At 44.3% G+C, this 17,994-nt stretch overlaps 1 long non-coding RNA gene and 1 other non-coding gene across 2 annotated transcripts; both read right to left on the minus strand.

Annotated features, from left to right (window-relative positions):
- Window positions 1-1,565: 1,565 nt before the first annotated feature.
- LOC138417985 (small nucleolar RNA SNORA71) lies at window positions 1,566-1,697 on the minus strand. Its single transcript, XR_011248392.1, has one exon. It is a non-coding gene; the product is annotated as a small nucleolar RNA SNORA71 (small nucleolar RNA).
- A 1,696-nt stretch (window positions 1,698-3,393) lies between these two features.
- LOC138417175 (uncharacterized) lies at window positions 3,394-13,340 on the minus strand. The gene is made up of 2 exons (XR_011248013.1): window positions 10,421-13,340; window positions 3,394-4,921 (listed from the first exon to the last, which is right to left on the minus strand). It is a non-coding gene; the product is annotated as an uncharacterized lncRNA (long non-coding RNA).
- Between the last annotated feature and the right edge of the window lie 4,654 nt (window positions 13,341-17,994).

Raw genomic sequence — 17,994 nt, forward strand, 5'->3', positions numbered from 1 at the left:
CCACAAACAATAGGGATCTACAAGAAAGGACAGGCAAGACCAATGGTTGGGGGTTCCCATCTGCATACACTTAAACCAGCCAACCCTCTGGGGGTTGTTTCCACCAGGGCTGGTTTGTTTCCCACCTCAGGGAGAAATACCAGCCATTCCAGATCCCAGGTGACCCCAAGGTCACTGACTCAGGACCTTGGGACTTCCTTAGCCACCTCCAGATCTAAGACTGACCTAGGAGGGAAGAACAATACAAGCATTTAGTCTCCAGCACCATCTTCTCATGAGGCAGCATCACTGAGAGTGTTCCAATCGACCAGGCCCAAGCTTCCAATTTATGCAAGCTCAACTAGAAATCACCAGAATAGATGCAATAACAAAGAAAAACACCTCAAAGGTTTGATTTTTAGAACAAAGGATTTTCTTTCAAGCAGTTTCCAGATCTTGGCAGACAGACTAGACTTTAGTGCTATCAGGGGCTGTGACACCAAACTCCCACTGTGTCTTCATCAAAGGATGGACCACCACCCTCAGGAGCTCTCCCACCGTCATCCTATTCTGCAAAAGTTAAAGTTAGTTAAGTGGCTCAGTCGTGTCTGAATCTTTGCGACCCCATGGACTGTAGCCTATCAGGCTCCTCTGTCCATGGGATTTTCCATGCAAGAGTACTAGAGTGGGTTGCCATTTCCTGCTCCAGGGATCTTCCCCACCCAGGGGTCGATCCTGGGTCTCCTGCATTGTAGGCAGACGCTTTTAGCGCCTGAGCCACCAGGGAAGCCCCTATTCGGCAAAGACCCACTTAATTTGGCCAGCCAAGAAAAATGGAAAGGCTAGCTGAGGAGCCCCAGGACCAGGGACTGGACAGGAAAGCCTCTGATGCATGTCAGGGGCAGAGGGCAGGTTTGAAAGCCAAGGGAACACTCAGGCTGTTGGATGCCTACCAAGTACCCTGTGGCTTACATCTAATAGTCTCACTATCTTCACATTATGAGATGCAAATAGAAACTTCGAGCAAAATAGGATCAAACTCAAATGTAGACAGGAGAGAACTAGACATGAGCCCTCAGACCAAATGTAGGGGAAGGCGGGGGGCAATGGTGAATGGGACCCCACCTCACCTTTATCCTGGAGCCGGACACACCTCCTGGGGTGCCATGTTGCATCTTCGGAGTGTATTAAGCAAGGGCACTGGTGGAGGGTTTCTGCCTCCCACCGAACACATCTGCAGCATAGGACAAAAAGCAGGTCATCAGCCCTCTGCTGACGGCAGGGCTGGGGCCTCTGTCAGCCACACCAACAAGCACATCAGTCACGTGCTGTCTTGAATAATACATTACAGGTTGTCCTCCACTCAAGTCCACGGAGCAGAAGCCACGGTTTACAGCCCTCCCTCCCCACCCCATGCTCTTTCGCACTACATGAACTTATTCCAGAGTGAAGACCAAGTAAGTATAAATGTGTTGACGCGTTTCTGCCACGAGGCCCCTGAACTTCAAAGACAAAGTGAACCCCTGCAAGTCAAGGGACCAGCCGAGGTCTAAGCTCTGAAGGGAATGGCAGGAGAAAAAAACTAGTGTGTGAAAGCTCCAGGGTTTGGAAGGGACGGCTGAGCCCTTCAAACACGGGGAAATGTCTTTCAGAGACTCCTCTCCTTGCAGTATCGATGACCAGGGCACGGGCAGCCCACAATCACTTTCGATGCAGGAGCAGAAAAGGGCAGAAGGGGAGCCAGAAAGGACAGGAGACTGGTGCCAGGGGCCTGGGAAATGCCCGAGTCAGGGGGAGCAGCCCAGCCCAGCTACACTGAGTCCTGGCAGCTTTGTAGCACCCTGCCAAGACCCCACAAGACCTCCCTGCCAGGGGGAGTCAACACACTCCCAGCATAAAAAACAGCTTTCTGACTGAAAACGATCAGGATGTTGGTCAGGACACAGCCATGAAAACTGTTTTAAAACTATCACTGCTATCCAGGCTTCCCTTTTCGGGTAAGCACAGTCTGAGATGGGGGTCACAGGGCTAGTCAGGTTCAAAGGTGGAACCAGAGTCTCTGGAACGGAGGTGCGAGGCAAGCAGGTTTCTTCAGAGCTTACCAGGGTCCAGCCCCGGTTGGATCCAGGGTTATCTGGAGCATGAATGGTGTCAGCAACTGAGAGAGATAGAGACAGAGATAAGGAAAGAATTATGCAGTTAAGAAAACAGAGGAGAGAAAGAGGTTGATATTCCTTGGTTTATGCAGAAAGCCAATAAAGCCCCAGCACGGGACTTGCTCTGTTCACATAGACCGCAGGCGCCCTCTCGAACAGCTGAAGGTGCCCCACCTTGGGCACCTTCTCGAGTGGGTCTTAGAAGCCCAGGCAGGAAAGTGAACTCAGAGGGCCCCTGTGCTCCAGGGAATCAGCCTGAAAAGGAAAAGGAAAGAGAAAGAAAGAAGAACATGGGGAGACCAAGTTTCAGTGAGCAAGGCCCGTCATTTTATTTTCAGAGGGAGCTTTTATACCCTGAGTTGTACATTGAACAAAGTGAAAAATGCAGAGTCAGCTCAACATTCCATCAGTATTAACTTTTACCAATGCTAGGTTCTTCCTGCATACCATTTCATAAACAAGGGTCTTATTTTTTGTACATTATCTTCAGGCCTGGAGGCCTATTGACATTTTATGACCCCTTTTTTATAAAGGTTGGTCAGCTAAAACACTTACTTTCCCTTGAAGTGTTTTTTCTTAAATTCCTTAGCCTGTGTCACCCTTAAAGTACAGAGTTACATTTTTATAGAGCAAAGATTCAGTGGGTTACAGCAAAGAAAGAACTTATTAACTCAAAGTCTAATGTTGCTAATGTTAAGGCTACTACTTGTTTTTTCTACATCCTAACTATATGCACTCCCAGGAACACAATGGATAAGGGATGTGGGAATTTGGCAGCAAGCACTGGCTCAACAATGTTGCAAGAGTCTGGATAAACCTGCCAAGTAAGCTAGAATGCTAACAAGGGGTTTGAATTGAAATACTCCTTTCATGCCCAGGAGTACAGGGGTCCAGCCCTGGTTGGATCCAGGGTATCCTCAAGGGGACGGCATCAGGGATCTAAAAAGATTTATTTAGAGATATAGAGAGAGATAAAGAAGGAATATAGCAGTTAGGAAAATATAGGAGAGAAAGAGGCTGATATTCCTTGGTTTACACAGAAAGCCAATAAAGTTCCAGACAAGGAACTTGCACCGTTCACGTAGGCCGCAGGCACCCTCCCAGTCTCCCGAAGGAGTGAAGACACAGAGCGCCTTCCCGTTCAACTCTTAGAAGCCCAGGCAAATAAGTGAACATGGCGAGCCCCTGCACTCCAAGGAATCAGCCTGAAAAGGAGAGTAAGAGAAAGAGAACGCAAGAACGACACAGGGGAAACCAGTTTTTCGAGGAACTGGTCCGTCTCTTTATTTTTCAGGGAAGCTTTTATACTTTAAGTTGTACATAGAGATAAATGTAAGAAGCAGAGTCACGCAGGGTCAGCCACTCTGACCCTTATCTAAAGACAGAGTGTTCTTTGCATATCTTTGTTCTTACAAGGGTCTTACATTTGTTTACAATATCTTCTGGTCTGGAGACCGATTAACATTTTATGGCTCCATCTTTGTTTCTATCAATAAAGGTTAGTTAATCAGAAAACTTGTTTTCCCTTAAGATGCTTTTTTCTGAAATCTGCTTAGTCTTAAGAAAGTGATAAAGTTACATTCTTACATAGCAAGGATACAACGATTTATAACAAAGAAAGAGGAGTATAGGGATTTATAACAAAGGGAAAATTCATTAACTCAAAAGTCTAATATTGCTAACATCAAAACGACTGTATTTCTTTTTCTACATTCCAATTAAATTGATTAATACACTTCCAGGTGCCTGAGGATATAGAGGCCTGGCAGCAATCATTAACTCAGCAATGAAACCCTTCACCAACATGATTTTTATCTTTAGAAAAGCCCTATGCTAACTAAGGCTTTCAAAATACTCCAAACTCTCTGTGCTGTTTATGGTTGAGAAGTTATAAACAGTCGTGTGTAGTAGCAAGAGTGTGGGTAAACCTGTCACACAAGCTAGACTGCCAGCAGAGAGGTTTGAGCTGAGACACTCCTTTTATATGCAGGAGACTATTAACTGGAGCTGTAAGTTAATTTTCCAGAGAAAGGTGGTCGGGGATAGCCCCTGTTAATGTCAGAAGAGTGTAGTATAGCAGACAGTAAACAGACAGATTTTGGTTTGGGGTAGATGCTCGGGCAGAGGACCCCTTGAGACCTGATCCGCCTTGCCCTGTCAGGCTCTTCCGCATGACTTGTCATGGGTGAGGACGGGGAGTCCCTGGAGTCCTGATCCTGCCTTGCCTGCCAGGCTCTCCCACATGACCTTGCCATGGGTGGGATCTCCCGTGTTGGCTCCCAGCATCTCCCCTTTTTTATTTAAGACAGCCAGATGCAATTCAGTCGTGAGCTTCTGGGTGCTCTGCCGGAGAATTCTGGCGGGATAATAGGGCAAGCATAGCAACAAACACGTTCTCGGGGGAGTCTGAAGTTCCCTGCACAGAAGCTACTCCCTGTGCCTGGTGACAGAGCATCTTAATCTGTCCCCAGGTAGGTATGGAGGCTTGTTGAGTTGCCCGAGCAGGGCATCCTGGTGGTCTCCTGCGGGGTAAAGGACTAGAAGGGGCAATGTCTCTTATATGGAGTTGTGTCATCTGTCTGGTGGATGGGTCCTCTTCTTGCTCACCCGGGCTCTCTGGTGTCAGTCGTCTCAAGAACAGTGGGACGTCCCATATTGGCAGAGGAAGTGGATGTAGAGGAGGCCCCTTCCTTTTTTGTGGTCGAGGCAAAGAGGGAACCAGGTGCCTGGGGGGCTGTGACATGGTGAATCAGTCTGTCCGGGATCCAAATTGGAGAATCTGCGTCCTGTGGAAAAATACAAGCATATCCTCAGCTGCTGGTTAACAGTGGATCAAGATGCCTCCATTGTCCAGAGAGGAGGTCCTTACATTTTACCAATGGCTTTGCATTCTGTTGTTCCGCACACCAATGACGAAGCATTGCAGTGGTTCCAGACGAATCAGGATTTAGGTTATTTATTACAAAGAGAGCATGTTGCAAGATTGGATGGGGAGAACTATATTTATATTCCCCTTCCTGTAATTTTTGAATTTGTATTTTTAATGTCTGATGTGCTCTCTCCACTATGGCTTGTCCCTGTGGATTACAGGGGATGCCTGTGTTATGTTTTATTTAAAATCTTATGCAAAATTCTTGAAATAACTTAGAAATGTAAGCAGGGGCATTATCGGTTTTCAAAGGTTTTGGCAGGCCTAAGTATGAAAAACAAATAAAGAGATGTTGCACTACATCCCTATACACCTCTCCAGTGTGAGCAGTGGCAACAATAACATGAGAAAAAGTATCTATAGTTACATGAACAAAAGGCAATTTTCCAAATGAGGAGACCTGAGTTACATCCATCTGCTAGAGTGCATTAGGTCTGAGATCGCGAGGGTTAACTCTCATAGGCAAACTACTTATAGTAGTAGGACAATGTGAACAGGAACGAACAATGTCTCGAGCAGACTCTCGAGGAATCTGAAACTGATATCTTAATGCAATAGTATTTTGATGATGAAGTGAGTGAGAGGCTTGAGCAGACTCTCAAGGAATCTGAAACTGATATCTTAATGCAATAGTATTTTGATGATGAAGTGAGTGAGAGGCTTGGGTGCCAGGGTCCAGCCCCTGTGGATCCAGGGTAATTCGAAGTGGAGATGGAGTCAGCAATCAGATAAGATTGTTTATTTAGAGATATAAAGAGAGATTAGGAAAGAATAGTGTAGTGGGGAAAATAGAGGAGGAAAGAGGCTGTATTCCTTGGTTTACATAAAAAGCCAATAAAGCCCCAAGACAAGGGACTTTCACTGTCTACGAAAGGCCACAGGCGCCCACTTGAATAGCAGAGGGTGCCCCGCCTTGGGCTCCCTCTCGTGTGGATCTTAGAAGCCTGGGCAAATAAGTATACACGGTGAGCCTCTATGCTCCAGACGGGAATCAGCCTGAAAAGGAGGAGAGAAAGAAAAGAAGACACAGGGGGAGTCAGTCTCTCCAGGAACTGGTCCATCTCTTTATTACTCAGGAAACCTTTTATACTTTGAGTTGTACATAGAGATAAACGTAAAAAAGCAAACTCATACAGGGTCAGTAGCTCTGACCCAGGCTTTCTTTCTGCATATCCATTTGTATACACAGGTCTTAGGTGATTTACATCATCTTCTGGCCAAGAGGCCTATTAGCATTTATGGCCCTTTTCTGATAAGGGTCCAGCAATCAGAAAACTTATTTGCCTTAAAAATGTTGTTCTTGCTAAAGTCTGGTGCTACTCTCAGAAAGCACTAATTAAGGTTACATTCTTACATAGCAAGGACACAACAATTTATAACAAGAGGAGTACAGTGATTTATAACAAAGAGAAAGTTCATTAACTCAGAAGTCTAGTGTTGCCAACATCAAAACTACTATATTCCTTTTTCTATATCCCAATTACATTGATAAATATCCTCCAGGTGCCTAAAAGATAAAGGATATAGAGGCCTGACGGCAGTCATTGACTTAACAATGAAACCCATCACCAATATAATTCTTAGCTCTTTAGAAAAGGCTCTATATCTTTAAGATGTTTTAAGCTTCGTGCCTCTCACAGTTGGGGGGGCTGTAAACAATCACAAGTTGTAAAAGTCTGGATAAACCTGTCAGGCAAGTTAGAGAGCCATCAGAGGGATCTGAGCTGAGACAATCCTTTTATATGCAGGAGACTGTTAACTGCAGCTCTAAGTTAACTCTTTCTAGAGAAAGGTGGTGGGGATAGCCCCCCGTTATGTCAGAAGAGTAGATGGAAAGCATAGCGCAATAAAGCAGGCACTCTGGAGGCTGTGGAGGTAGATGCTCAGGAAAATCCAGGGGGGACCCTTGAGACCTGATCCCGCCTTTGCGTTTGCCAGGCCCCCTTCCTCATGACCTTTGCCACGGGTGGGATTCCCCATGCTGGCTCTGGGCAATCAGGCTTCTTTAAAAGCAGAGGCCACTGTAACCCTAGTTAGTGAATCTGCCAAATCATTTAAGGCATTTAAAGGTCCAGGCAGTCCAGAATGAGCTCGAATGTGGCCAATAAAAAATGCTTGGTTTTGTTTCCAGATTTGTTTCTGCAATTTAGTTAGCAAGTAAAAGATAGTAAATTTGTTCTTGGGCAGAACCGCAGTCTCAATATGTGGAAACTGCTTGACCACACACTGAGAGTCAGAGTAAAAGTTAAATTCCTGCTCTGCAAACATAACAAAAGCCTCTATAACAGCTGTGAGTTCAGCTCTTTGAGCTGAAGTTTCCTGTGTTTGTAAAACCTTATGCTGATTCCTTGTAACTATAGAATCTCTGCCATTAGCTGACCCATCAGTAAAAGCTGTCTGAGCTCCTGGAATACGGAACTGTTTGCATCTAACAGGGAAAATAACTGGGTGTCTAGATATAAAATTTAACAAAACATGCGAAGGTAAATGATGCAGAATTTGACCAAAATAGTTTCCTATGGCAATTTGCCAATTTTCACCAAACATTAAAAGAGCATCAAGCTGTTCTTTGTTATATGGAATTACAATTTCTGATGGCTCTTTACCAAATAATTCAGTGCTCCACTTTCTTTCCTTTAATAACAACATAGCAATCAACCCTGGATAAGAAGCCACTACTTTTTGAGCTGGAGCAGGAAGATGGACCCACTCCAGGGGGCCGTTTTGCCACAAAATTCCCATAGGTGCAGTGGGGGTAGCCAGGCAAAGGAGTTGCCAGGCAGCTGTTAACTCAATCCTTTTTACATAATTAGAGATACCAAGGGAACATTTCATGCAAAGATGGGCTTGATAAAGGACAGAAATGGTATGGACCTAACAGAAGCAGAAGATATTAAGAAGAGGTGGCAAGAATACACAGAAGAACTGTACAAAAAAGATCTTCACGACCCAGATAATAATGATGATGTGATCACTCATCTAGAGCCAGACACCCTGGAATGTGAAGTCAAGTGGGCCTTAGAAAGCATCACTACTTCGTCCGTCTAGTCAAGGCTATGGTTTTTCCTGTGGTCATGTATGGATGTGAGAGTTGGACTGTGAAGAAGGCTGAGCGCCGAAGAATTGATGCTTTTGAACTGTGGTGTTGGAGAAGACTCTTGAGAGTCCCTTGGACTGCAAGGAGATCCAACCAGTCCATTCTGAAGATCAACCCTGGGATTTCTTTGAAAGGAATGATGCTAGAGCTGAAACTCCAGTACTTTGGCCACCTCATGCGAGGAGTTGACTCATCGGAAAAGACCCTGATGCTGGAAGGGATTGGGGGCAGGAGGAGAAGGGGACGACAGAGGATGAGATGGCTGGATGCCATCACGGACTCAATGGACGTGAGTCTGAGTGAACTCTGGGAGATAGTGATGAACAGGGAGGCCTGGCGTGCTTGGATTCATGGACTCGCAGAGAGTTGGACACAACTGAGCGACTGAACTGAACTGAACTGAATGAACAAAGCTAGTGGAGGTGATGGAATTCCAGTTGAGCTCTTTCAAATCCTGAAAGATGGTGCTGTGAAAGTGCTGCACACAATATGCCAGCAAATTTGGAAAACTCAGCAGTGGCCACAGGACTGGAAAAGGTCAGTTTTCATTCCATTCCCGAAGAAAGGCAATGCCAAAGAATCCTCAAACTACCACACAATTGCACTCATCTCACATGCTAGTAAAGTAATGCTCAAAATTCTTCGAGCCAGGCTTCAGCAATACGTGAACCATGAACTCTCTGATGTTCAAGCTGGTTTTAGAAAAGGCAGAGAAACCAGAGATCAAATTGCCAACATCTGCAGGATCATGGAACAAGCAAGAGAGGTCCAGAAAAACATCTATTTCTGCTTTATTGACTATGCCAAAGCCTTTGACTGTGTGGATCACAATAAACTGTGGAAAATTCTTCAAGAGATGGGAATACCAGACCACCTGACCTGCCTCTTGAGAAACCTGTATGCAGGTCAGGAAGCAACAGTTAGAACTGGACATGGAACAACAGACTGGTTCCAAATAGGAAAAGGAGTACGTCAAGGCTGTATATTGTCACTCTGCTTATTTAACTTCTACGCAGAGTACATCATGAGAAATGCTGGACCGGAAGAAACACAAGCTGGAATCAAGATTGCCAGGAGAAATATCAATAACCTCAGATATGCAGATGACACAACCCTTATGGCAGAAAGTGAAGAGGAGCCTCTTGATGAAAGTGAAAGTGGAGAATGAAAACGTTGGCTTAAAGCGCAACATTTAGAAAACGAAGATCATGGCATCCGGTCCCATCACTTCATGGGAAATAGATGGGGAAACAGGGGAAACAGTGTCAGACTTTATTTTGGGGGCTCCAAATTCACTGCAGATGGTGACTGCAGCCATGAAATTAAAAGACGCTTATTCATTGGAAGAAAAGTTATGAGCAACCTAGATAGCATATTAAAAAGCAGAGACATTACTTTGTCATCAGAGGTCCGTCTAGTCAAGGCTATGGTTTTTCCTGTGGTCATGTATGGATGTGAGAGTTGGACTGTGAAGAAGGCTGAGCGCCGAAGAATTGATGCTTTTGAACTGTGGTGTTGGAGAAGTCTCTTGAGAGTCCCTTGGACTGCAAGGAGATCCAACCAGTCCATTCTGAAGGAGATCAACCCTGGGATTTCTTTGGAAGGAATGATGCTAAAGCTGAAACTCCAGTACTTTGGCCACCTCATGCGAAGAGTTGACTCATTGGAAAAAGACCCTGATGCTGGGAGGGATTGGGGGCAGGAGGAGAAGGGGACGACAGAGGATGAGATGGCTGGATGGCATCACGGACTCGATGGACATGAGTCTGAGTGAACTCTGGGAGTTGGTGATGGACAGGGAGGCCTGGCGTGCTGCGATTCATGGGGTCACAGAGTTGGACACGACTGAGCGACTGAACTGAACATAACTATCAGATAAAGACTTTTCTACTTTGCCTAGGGTCTCCAGAGCTTCAATAGTTAATTGCGGTTTTGAAGTTGGATCAGGATCCCTGCAAAATGTTAAAAAGAGGCTTTAGCTCAGCAGTGTTAGTTTAAGATAAGGCCTTATCCAATTAATATCACCTAAAAGATTTTGATAATCATTCAGAGAAACAAGGTGATCTTAATTCCAGTGGGGAATGAGTCACTGTTTCTGAATTTGTAACAGTTATGGGTGGGTTGGTTTGAATTTTTTCCAGGGCAATTTTCAAGCCTCTAGCTGACAGCGGCTGAGTGAAATCTTGGAGAACGGTTTGTAATGAGCTATTGAAATGAATGAACTATTGAAATGTCATCCACATAATGAATCATATATACCTGTGCATATTTAGCTCTGCTGCTGCTACTGCTGCTAAGCCGCTTCAGTTGTGTCCGACTCTGTGCAATGCCAGGGTCCAGCCCCGGTGGGTCCACGGTAATTTGCAGGGGAGACGGAGTAGGCGTCCTAGGAAAAAACTTATTTAATTACAGATATAGAGAGAGATTAGAAACGGATAGTGTAGTAGGAAATATTAGTGGAGAAAAAGAGGCTGAATAACTTGGTTTATATGGAATACCAATCACCACCTACATAGGCCACAGGCATCTTTCCGTTCTCCCAAAGGAGAGGAGGCACTGAGGCCTCCCCGGTCTTATCTTAGAAGCCCAGGCAAAATTAGCAGGCTTGGTGAGTACCCACATTCCAGATGGGAATTCAGCCAGAAAAACGGGGAGCGAGAAAGAAACGATACGGGGGAATCAGTCTTTCCAGAAACTGATCCGATTTCTTTTTCAGGTTTGCTTATGTACTTTTTGTTATACATAGGGATGAATACAGAGTCACACGGGGGTCAGCAGACCTGACCCTTGTCACAATCAGGTGCTTCATATAAAATTATACAAAAGTTTTATGGGTTTTACATCATCTTCTGGCCATGAAGCCTGGTGACATTTCCCTTTCTGATAATGGTCAGTCAATAGAAAACTGATTTTTTCCAGGGGTGATTTTTTCTTAAACCAAGCACCACCCTCCAAATAAAGTTGCATTCCTATAGGGTGAGGGTGTAGTGGATTACAATCAAGAAAGGAATTTACTTAGCTTAAGGTTTAACATGATTAAAGGTTAATACTTATTTCTCCTATATGCTAGTTATATTCAGTATAAGGGCAAGGAATATGGAGATTTAGCAGCAAATATTGGCTCAACAAATGAAAACCCTTCACCAGTGTTCCCCTTAAGATCTATTTACTCTTAAGATAGTGATAAAGTTACATTTTACATAGCAAGGACACAGTGATTTATAACAAAGTACAGTGATCTATAACAAAAGAAAAAATTAATTAACTCAAAAAGTCTAGTATTGTTAACCTCAAAAACTACTATATTTCCTTTTCTATATTTCAAATACATTGATTAATATACTCCCAGGTGCCTAAGGATATGAAGGCCTGGTGGCAATCATTGACTCAACAATGAGAAAAGCCCTATGCTAATTAAGACTTTCAAAATACTCCAAACTCTCTGTGCTGTTTATGGTTGAGAGGTTGTCACACAAGCTAGTCTGTCAGCATAGAGGTTTGACCTGAGACACCCTTGTCACACCCAGGGCAGGGAATTAGCAGCAATTATTGGCACAACGAATGAAAAACCCTTCACCAATATAATTCCTAACCAACCCACTATACTATATTAATAATCTTATAACTTCTCAAAACAGCCTGTATTTAGAAAGTTTTAAAGCATCTCATGCCTCTCACGGTTGGGAGGCTGTAAACAATCACATGTGGCCGGATTAACCTGATCAGGCAGACTAGAGAAACTTCAGAGGAGTTTGTAAGTTGAAACACTCTTGTCACGCCCAGGAATTTTTATTAACTGGAGCTGCAAGTTAGCTCCTTCTCTGAGAGAACTGGTGATGGGGGAGAGCCCCCCGTAAAGTCAGAGGTATAGGTGAGAGCATAAAACAGACTCTGGTTTTGGGGGTAGATGCGTGGGAACAGGGGGTCTCCTGAGGCTTGATCCTGCCGAAGCCTCCTTTCTCATGACCTTTGCCATGGGAGTTCCTCACGCTGGCTCCCAGCAGTGCGACCCCATAGACAGCAGCCCACCAGGCTCCCCCATCCCTGGGATTCTCCAGGCAAGAACACTGGAGTGGGTTGCCATTTCCTTCTCCAATGCATAAAAGTGAAAAGTGAAAGTGAAGTTGCTCAGTCATGTCAGACTCTTAGCGACCCCATGGACTGCAGCCTACCAGGGATTCCTCCATCTGTGGGATTTGCCAGGCAAGAGTACTGGAGTGGGTTGCCATTGCCTTCTCCGATAATTTCTTCTAAAGCAGCATTAACAAATTTTTGACATAGGGTAGGGCTATTTTTCATTCCCTGAGGCAACACTTTTCATTGAAACCTTAAATAAGGCTGTTTAAAATTATCTGATGGCAGACTGAAGGCAAATCGCTTTTTATTCAGCACTTAAGTGAATGGTAAAAAAGTAGTCTTGTAAATCAATTACATAATATGCCTCTGGAACGGCTACTGGGGAAGGGAGCCCAGGCTGTAAGGCCCCCATGCCTTCCATGGTGGCATTAATAGCTCTCAAATCTTGTAAAAGTTGCCATTTACCAGACTTTTTCTTTATGACAAAAATAGGAGTGTTCCAGGGACTATTGGATGGTTCAGTATGTCCCAATTGTAAAATTAACGTTTTAGCTGCCAGTAATTTTTCTTTAGGCAGAGGCCATTGTTCCACCCACACTGGGTCTTGAGATTTCCATGTAATGGGGTCAGCAGCAAAAAGAATGGCCTCCATTATACATTTGGATATCTGCCAGGGTCCAGCCCCGGTGGATCCAGAGAATTCGAAGCGGGGATGGAGTCGGCGAGGAAAAATTTATTTAGAAATATAAAGAGAGATTAGGAAAAAATAGTGTAGTAGGAAAATTAGTGGAGAAAAGAGGCTGAATAACTTGGTTTACTTGGAAAACCAATACAGTTCCAAGACAAGGAACTTGCACCATCTACGTAGGCCACCGGCACCCACTTTAATACCGGAGGGTGCCCCACCTTGGGCTCCCTCTCGCGTGGGTCTTAGAAGCAGGGCAAATAAGTAGACTCGGTGAGCCTCCACACTCCAGATGGGAATTCAGCCAGAAAAACGAGCAAGGAACGACATGGGGGAGTCAAGCATCGCTGCCAGGCCCACAAATTTATTTTCAAAAGCAGCTTATATACCCCAAGTTGTATACAGAGAAATAATGGAATATGCAGAGTTATGCAGGGGCAGCAGTCCTGACCCTTATTGAGACCAGACTTTCTTTTTGCATACCTTCCTGCCGCGGCCAGCACAAGCAAGAGTCGCACCTGCACAGGGAGAGAACGGAGCGTCCCCGCTAAGAAAAATGAGAGACAAAAGATGGGGTTGAGAGGATCAGACCAAAATGGCTGATGCCTTTCTTTATTGTGCAGCAGTATATATAGGATAGTATACGTGACTTGTGACATTGTTTTTAATCTCAAGATACAATCACCAGTTGTGTACAGAAAATCACCAGACCCTTACCTATTGTGTACAGAACATAATTCTCTTTCCTATGACATGTTGCAGGAACTAGACATCCTGGAGTCTTAAGGGCTATAAAAATTCTTCAGGGGGGCGGGACAGGGAGCTTAGGAACATGCCTAAGGCTCTGCATAACCTGCTGAGCAGCTCCCAAGACTTACCCTTCACGGGCAGTCCCCCGCACCTTCCCATATACAAAAGGTCTCAGGTCTTTTGGCCAAGAGACCTGTTAACATTTTTATGGCTCTGTTCCTAGATAAATGTCTATCAACCAGAAAACTCTTTTTCCCTTTTAGTGTTTTTTTTCTTTAATCTGCATCACCCTCAAAGTACTAAATGCAGTTACATTCCTGTAGAACAAAGGTACAATGGGTTATAACAAAGAAAGTACTTAACTCAAAGATCTAATGTTGCTAATACCAGGGCTACTACCTGTTTTTTCTACCTATCAACTATACCAATCAATAAAAGATATAAAAATTTGGCAGCAAGTATTGGCTCAACAAATGAAACCCTTAATCAATCCTATTCTAAGTGATTTTGACTCCTCGGAAGCCCCTACATTCCTAGGATGTTTTAAGCTTCCTGTGCCTCTCGCAGTTGGGAGGCCACAAACAATCACAGGCACAGCTGTAAGAGTCCAGCAAGCAGGCTAGAAAGCCATCAGAGGGGTTTTTGGATTGAAACACTCTTATTATGCCCAGGAGATCTATTGTCTAAAAGCTCTAAATTAACTTTTTCCAGAAAAAGGTGGTGAGGGGACAGCCCCGTTAATGTCAGAAGAGTAGGCAGAAACCATAACACAGTAAAGCAGGCAGACTCTGGTTTTTGGGGGTACGCTGGGGTCCAGCCCCGGTGAATCCAGGATAATTCGAAACAGGGATGGAGTCGGCGTCTGGGAAAGGACTACTTAATTAGAAATATAAGATTAGGAAAGAATAGTATAGTAGGAAAATTAGTGCAGAAAAGAGGCTGAATAAATTGTTTTACACGGAAAGCTAATAAAACCTCGAGACAAGAAGTTGGCACCATCTACGTAGGCCACCGGTGCCTGCTCGAATAGCAGAGGGTGCCCCGCCCTGGTCTCCCTCTCATGTGGGTCTTAGAAGCTAGGGCAAGTAAGTAGACCTGGTGAGCCTCCACGCTCCAGATGGGAATTCAGCCTGAAAAGGAGAGGGAGGGAGAGGGAGAAGGAGAGAGAAAGTTGACACGGGGGAAACCAGTCTTTCCAGAAACTGGCCCATCCTTTATTGTTCAGGCAAGCTTTTTATACTTTTGGTTGCACACAGAGATCAATGGATAATACAAAATTATGCAGCGTCAGCAGCTCTGACTCTTATAGAGACCAGGCTTTCTCTCTGCATACCTAGCTGTATACACAAGTCTTACCTGATTTACATCATCTTCTGGCCAGAAGGCCAATTAGCATTTTACGGCCCTTTTTTGATAAGGGTCTGTCGACCAGAAAACTTATTTGCCTTAATAGTGTTGTTCTTTTCCAAAATCTGGTGCCACTCTCAGAAAGCACTAAATAAAGTTAACATTCTTACATAGCAAGGACACAACAATTTATAACAAGGAAAGAGAAGTACAGTGATTTATAACAAAGAGAAAATTCACTAACTCAAAAGTCTAGTATTGCTAACACCAAAACTACTATATTCCTATTTCTGCATCCCTATTACATTGATTAATACCCTCCCAGGTGCCTAAAAGATAAAGGATATGGCGGCCTGGCAGCAGTCATTGACTCAACAGTGAAACCCATCACCAATATAATTTTTTGCTTTTTAGAAAAGGCTCTATATCTTTAAGATGTTTTAAGCTGCATGCCTCTCGCGGTTGAGGGGCTGTAAACAATCACAAGTTGTGAAAGTCTCTGTCAGGCAAGTTAGAGAGCCATCGAGGGATTTGAGCTGAGACACTCCTTTCATATGCAGGAGACCAGTTGGAGCTCTAAGTTAACTTTTTCCAGAGAAAGGTGGTCAGGGATAGCCCCCTGTAATGTCAGAAGAGTATAGCATAGCAGACAGTAAACAGACAGATTTTGGTTTCAGGGTAGATGCTCAGGCAGAGGACCCCTTGAGACCTGACTTGCCTTGCCATCAGGTCTCTCCACATGACCTTGTCATGGGTGGGATCTCCTGTGCTGGCTCTGGGCAGGGGTAGATGCTCGGGAACAGGGGGTCTCCTGAGGCTCGATCCCGCCTTTGCCGAGCCTCCCTCCTCACGACTTTTGCCACAGGCGGAGTTCCTCACGCTGGCTCCCGGCATCTCCCTTTTATTTCTTGAAACAGCCAGATGCAGCTCAGTCACGAGCTTCTGAATTCTCTGCCAAAGAATCTTGACAATACAAGGAAGAATGATTATGAGGAGCAAGATTAGAGCACCCACAGCAACATAACTAAAAACAGTAGAAAGAATAATCTTTCCAGAAATGAAGTTAGAGAATGTATGGAAAAAGTCACTGGCTTCTCCTGCAGCAGTAAAATCTAATCAGGAGTGTTCCATGGTCTGTATCTGATTATGAAGCTTCCCTAAATCTAAACTAATATCTGAGCTATTCCAAACACCTAAAATGATTTTTCAACATATTGGGCACTTGCACTTGTTGAGTCAACGATATTGCTGCCACAGTAACAGTAATAGTAAGAGTAACAAGTAATTGCTCTTACTAATGCTGAATTCTCTAAGATTAAGGAGGATCAACTCCAGTACTTTGGCCACCTCATGCGAAGAGTTGACTCACTGGAAAAGACTCTGATGCTGGGAAAGATTGGGGGCAGGAGGAGAAGGGGACGGACGACAGAGGATAAGATGGCTGGATGGCATCACGGACTCCATGAACGTGAGTCTGAGTGAACTCCAGGAGATGGTGATGGACAGGGAGGCCTGGCATGCTGCAATTCATAGGGTCGCAAAGAGTCGGACACGACTGAGCGACTGAACTGAACTGAAGGAGGATCACGGTCTTTTATGTAAAGCCATGACCTCTGCTCAGTGGGTGGTTCTTCTGGGATCTCTGCTGCCAGTTGTCTTAGAGTCTGCTAGACTTTTCAGGTGGGCGGCGGAGGCAGGGGCAGAGGAGCGTCCTTTCTCCTTTTTGTGGTTGCAGCAGTGGAGGAACCAGGTGTCTGAGGGACTGCGACATGGTGAATCAGTCTGTCCGGGATCCAAATTGGCGACTCAGCATCCTGGGGAAAAATACAAGCATACCCTCTCCCACAAGTTAGCAGTATAGCTGGCCCTTTCGACTCTCCTGTAAGGAGATCTTTTCACTTAACCAGAGGCCAAGTCGTAGCCCCTTTCAAAGGCTGAATAGAAAAATTTTCAGAAAAATTACTGGATGTGTTTTCAAAAAATGCAATGGGGGACTTAAGGGCAAATGAAACAAAATTTGACCCCTGAAATCTATCAGGGCAACTTGCCAATCATCACTATTTTGTAAAAGACTTGCAGTTGATCCTTACCGAATGGAATTAGTATATTTGTTACTTCTTTTCCAAAAAGTTCCACACTTTTTAAAAAAATAATATAATTAATTGTGCCACCAAGCTGGGATAAAACTATTTTTCTTGGGGTCACTGGTAGATGGAACCAATGGGCCTTCTTGTCACAAGCATCCTGTAGGTGTCTGTTTCGTGGCAAGAGTAATTTAATCTCACTTTTTGGTAATATTAATTAATTAATTAATAGGTCTATGAACACAGGTCTATGAATGTCTGAGTTCTTGTTTTCACTTCTTTTTCCTCTATACTCCACAGGTAGAACTGCCATCATACTGCAATTCTGTGTCTGATTTTTTTGAGGCATCAGCACACTGTTTTCCATAACTAGTCACCATTTTTACCCAGCACTGTTAATCTGAAGTATCAGTTTACCACCAGTTTTGAGACCATAATCTTATGAAAGATCATGACATTTACGTATGTCAGTTCACTTCCCTAGTAGCTTAAACAGTAAAGCATCTGTTTGCAATGCAGGAGACCCAGGTTTGATCTCTGGGTTGGGAAGATCCCCTGGAGAAGGAAATGGCAGCCCAGTATTCTTGCCTGTATTCTTGCCTGGAAAATCCCATGGACCTGGAGCCTGGTAGGCTACCATCCATGGGGTCGCAAAGAGTCGGATACAACTGAGCGACTTCACACAATCCTAATTAACTGCTCATTTAAAGCCTCATCCACTTTAACAAGAGCTGACTCTGTCTCACTAGTCAACTTTCCCTTAGAACTGGGATTAGGATCGCTTTTTTTCTTTTTAAGCTATCAAACAAATGCTTTAAATCTGCAGTAGTCAGTTTTAAATATGGGCGTATCTAATTAATATCTCCTAATAATTTCTGGAAATCATTTAA

The sequence above is a fragment of the Ovis canadensis genome, chromosome 13 (assembly GCF_042477335.2).
Source record: "Ovis canadensis isolate MfBH-ARS-UI-01 breed Bighorn chromosome 13, ARS-UI_OviCan_v2, whole genome shotgun sequence".
NCBI classification, from domain to species: domain Eukaryota; kingdom Metazoa; phylum Chordata; class Mammalia; order Artiodactyla; family Bovidae; genus Ovis; species Ovis canadensis.